A 4,482-nucleotide genomic window follows, 5' to 3' on the forward strand; every position below is an offset into this window, starting at 1 on the left:
TTCCTTCCTTCCTTCCCTCCCTCCTTCCTTCTTTTCTTTCTTTCTTTCTTTCTTTCTTTCTTTCTTTCTTTCTTCTTTCCTCTCTTCTTTTCTCTCTCCCTTTCTCTGTTTCCTTCTTTCCTTCCTTCCTTCCTTCTTCCTTCCTTCCTTCCCTCCTTCTTTCTTTTCCTTTTTTCTTTCTTTCTATTTTTTTTAGATTTATTTATTTTGAGAGAGACAGAGACAGCAAGTGAGCAGGGGAGGGGCAGTGAGAGAGAGGGAAAGAGAGGGAATCCCAAGGAGGCTCTGAGCTAACAGCAACCTGGGGCTTGAACTCACGAAACTGTGAGATCATGACCTGAGTGGAAACCAAGAGTCTTGACGCTTAATCAGGCTCCTTTCTTTCTTTCTTTTTCTTCTTTCTTTCTTTCTTTCTTTCTTTCTTTCTTTCTTTCTTTTTTTCTTCTTTCTCTCTTTCCTCCCTTCCTCCCTACCTGCCTTTGTTCTTCCCTTCTTCTTTTCTTTCTTTTCCTGCCAAAGCAACAAATAATCATCATTAACATCTGAATGTACAAAGATACTGATGGGTGGATATGATTAATTGTTGTCTTTCTTAAGACTCCTAGAAATATACTTTAGTTACAATTGTCTTTGAATTCACAGAGTAAATTTGGTTAGAATTTGAGGTACCCAAATTATAAGCTTATTTCTTCTTAATACTGCAAAGTGGTCCGTGCTCATCTTCTGTATTTCCTGCTGTAATCCTTCAGTCAGCCATTTCTCTAAGGAGCCCTGTTTCCCTTTATAGTATATTGCCTTTATATATGTAGCATATTGTTTATATATATATAGTGTACTGCCTTCATATATAATGCTATAAAGGAAATATAAAGTATTATATATGTATATATGATATGTATATTACACACACACACACACACATATATATTCCCTTTATTGTATATTGTTTCTGGGGTGTCATTTCTTTTAGGCCCTCTCTACTGAGAAAGCAAAAAATATATGTGTTTTTACTAACCATGTATATACAAATATCTATAAATATTCCTGCACAGAAACATCTATATCCTTATTATCTAAACATGAGTTCATATGGATGTCTCCAATTCTCATTCATTACCACATGGATCATTCTAAATTTCTTCAACTTGCTTATCTCTACATTCTTAATCCCATAGTGACAACTGAGGCTTCAGCTATCTGCCATCTTTTTACTTAATTGGTTCATTTTCATATAAATATTTAGCACTGTAAGCATTGTTAATTCATACTCTCTTAACTATTTTATCAACTAGTATGTAGTGCTTATATGCAGTTCCTTACAGACTCCACTCATCTCCAAAGTTACTTTGGTCCCTACCTCTCCCTCTGTGACCCTCAGTGAGATTTTTTTCATGCATTTACAATACTACTAGATTCTCTTGTATCTTGCCTCAGGGATTCCAGGATGACATTTTGTATGTTTCATGTATTAAGATACATTGTTTAAATATCTATGGGTTTTTGACAAGTGTGTACTGTCTTTTATCCACTATTACGGTATTCTATAAAATAAATTTGCTGCACTAAAAAACTCCTGCATTTCACTTATTCAACCCTCACCACAAATTCTACCAACCACTAACCATTTTAAGTGTCTCAATAATTGTGTCTGGTCTGAAATGTTACAAGTTGGGATTGTGCAGTATACACCCCTTCACTGGCTTCTTTCACTTATAAATATGCATTTAAGTTTCCTTCATGCCTTTTTATTGCTTTATAGCTCATTTATTTTTATTTTTGAATAATATTCCACGGTACAGATGTACTACAGTCTGTTTATCCATTTGCTTTTTGAGCAATATCTTGGTGGCTTTTAGTTTGGTTGATCATAAATAAAGCTACTATAAATAATACTATGCAGGTTTCTGTGTGACTGCAAGTTTTCAATCAGTTGGATTAATATCTAAGACTACAACTGATGGATCCAACAGTAGAACTGTTCAGCTTGTAAGGGACTGACAAACTGTCTTCCAAACGCATACATCATTTTGCATTCCCACAAGCAATAAATGAGAGTTCCTGTTGCTCTACATTCCCACCAGCTTTTGGCATGTTCGCCATTCTAATTACTGTGCAGGGATGCCTCATTGTTGTTTGAATTTGCAATGCCATGATGACAAATGACAATAAGCATCATTCATGTTTATTTACCACCTGCCTATGTTCTTCGGTGAGAAATCTGTTAAGATATGTTGCTGATTTTTTAATTAGTAAGTGGTGAATTTCAGTAGTGTCAATTCTCTGTGTTCTTCTTTAGTGTTGTATTGATTCCTTTGGATCTTTTCTCTTGAATGTAAAACTTAAATCAGTTTTTCAATAAACACAAAATACCTTCCTGGGATTTTCTCTGAGGTTGTGTTTAATCTACAGATCAAGTTGGGAAGAATTTGTATTTTCACAATATTGAGATTTCTAATCCATAATCATGAATAACTACTCATATTTTTGGATGTTGTTGTGTTTCTTGTGTCAGAGTTTTATACTTTTCTACACATAGAATCTGTATATATTTTGTTAGATTTATACCTAGAAATTTCATTTGAAGTACTACTGTAAATAGTGTTACACGTTTGATTTTTTAAGTTTATTGATTTTTTAGAGAGAAAACATGAACAGGGGAGGGGCAGAGCAAGAGGGAGACAGAGGATCCAAAGCACTGACATCAGCGAGCCTGATGTGGGGCTTGAACTTATGAACCATGAATTCTCTTCCTCTTTCTTTTTCTTTCTTTCTTTCTTTCTTTCTTTCTTTCTTTCTTTCTTTCTTTCTTTCTTTCTTTCTTTCCTTCCTTCCTTCCTTCCTTCCTTCCTTCCTTCCTTCCTTCCTCATGAGATCATGACCTGAGCCCAAGTCTGACGCTCTCCTACTGAGCCACTCAGGTGCCCCTGTGTGTGTAATTTAAAACCCTAATACCTAATTGCTGATTTCTAATATATAGAAAAACAACAACAACAAACTTAACCAATAATAGAAAAAAAAGCATCCAGACTTATGAGTTGAGTAGAGTTTGAGGAGATTGAGAGCTTGGACATCAGAGGTCTACTGATGGGTTACCAAATTCCCATTTTATGATATTTAAAATCAAGTGAGACATTCCAATGAGAGCATAGACTATCTTCACTGCTATCGTCTAAATGTATGTGTCCCCCCAAATTCATATATTGGTGTGTCAGTATTAGGAAGCAGGGCCTGTGTATGGTGATGAGGTTTCCAGAACAGAGCCCCTATGAAATGGATTAGTGCCCTTTTACAAGAGGCTCCAGAGAGCTTGCTTGCCCCTTTCACCATGTGAGGACACAGACAGCAGAAAAAAATAAAAATAAAAAAGCAAATGAAAATGTGTGCTTTATTCCTCTAATAAAATTCTAAATAATAATATCACCACCACCACCACCCCAGTGTAAGTATATGACACATCCATATAAACCATAAGATGGGTACAGAATTTTACTCAGTCTTGTGTGGCATTGGAATAGCATAATGCTTTCTCATGTGGACAAGAGCACCATGGAAATAAGGGGGAAAAATTTTCTTAAAAAAAAGTGATCTTTGCATCAATGAGGAATCAAGGAGCTATTACCAAAAGAAATGATAGGTGGGTGGAATACAGTTAAAAATCACCTTTTGGTTTGTCAATGCATCAGCCTCTCAGAATTTTATGCAACATCAGACAAAATGGAGATAGGGCAATTGTTGACTGCGAATCTTCATCTTTTTAGAATATGCATTAAAGTGTTCCCTATTGCACTTTACTATTGTGTCTAGAAGAGAACCTGTTCTTAGAAACTCTTTAGCATAAAGCATGCTGATTTTTGCTTTGTCTAGAAGGCAAGTACAATGAAAATTGTGAAATCACAGTCTACCTCAAAACAAAACTGATTCTATGGCACATTTCAAAACAATCAACTCACTTTCTAAGGCACTCATTTTTTTAAAACTAGTCAGCAAAGACAATATTAACATGGTTGCAACTACACAGATGGATCTAAAATTGAAATATTCTTACTAAAGTGTTCTTTAAGATGTTTATAACAAGTAACATCCTTTCGCATTTAACACAGTGTAAGTCTGGGATGTTTATTCTGTTCATGTCACCATGATATCTTTCCTTTTTTTTTCAAAATTATATATATTAAGAAAATTGTATTCAAAATAAGATATAAATTTCACTTTGCAACTGTCTTTAAATGTACCCTTGAGTATGTGAGCCACAATATATTGCCACATTTGTCAAGGTTCACAGAACACAAATTATTTAAATAACCCTTGGTTTCAAAATATGCAGTAAAGGTAAATAAGTAATCTTACCACAGGCAACATTTTCATACTTCTCCCACTGTCTGTCAGCTGGACCTCTTTAATATCCCAAACCATAACTGATTGGCTAATGCCACCTGTTCAGCACAAATTCAAATGCCATTCATTTGTATAAAATAAACAAGC

This window comes from Herpailurus yagouaroundi, unplaced genomic scaffold (assembly GCF_014898765.1).
Source record: "Herpailurus yagouaroundi ecotype Mexico unplaced genomic scaffold, PumYag 28, whole genome shotgun sequence".
Classification (NCBI taxonomy): domain Eukaryota; kingdom Metazoa; phylum Chordata; class Mammalia; order Carnivora; family Felidae; genus Herpailurus; species Herpailurus yagouaroundi.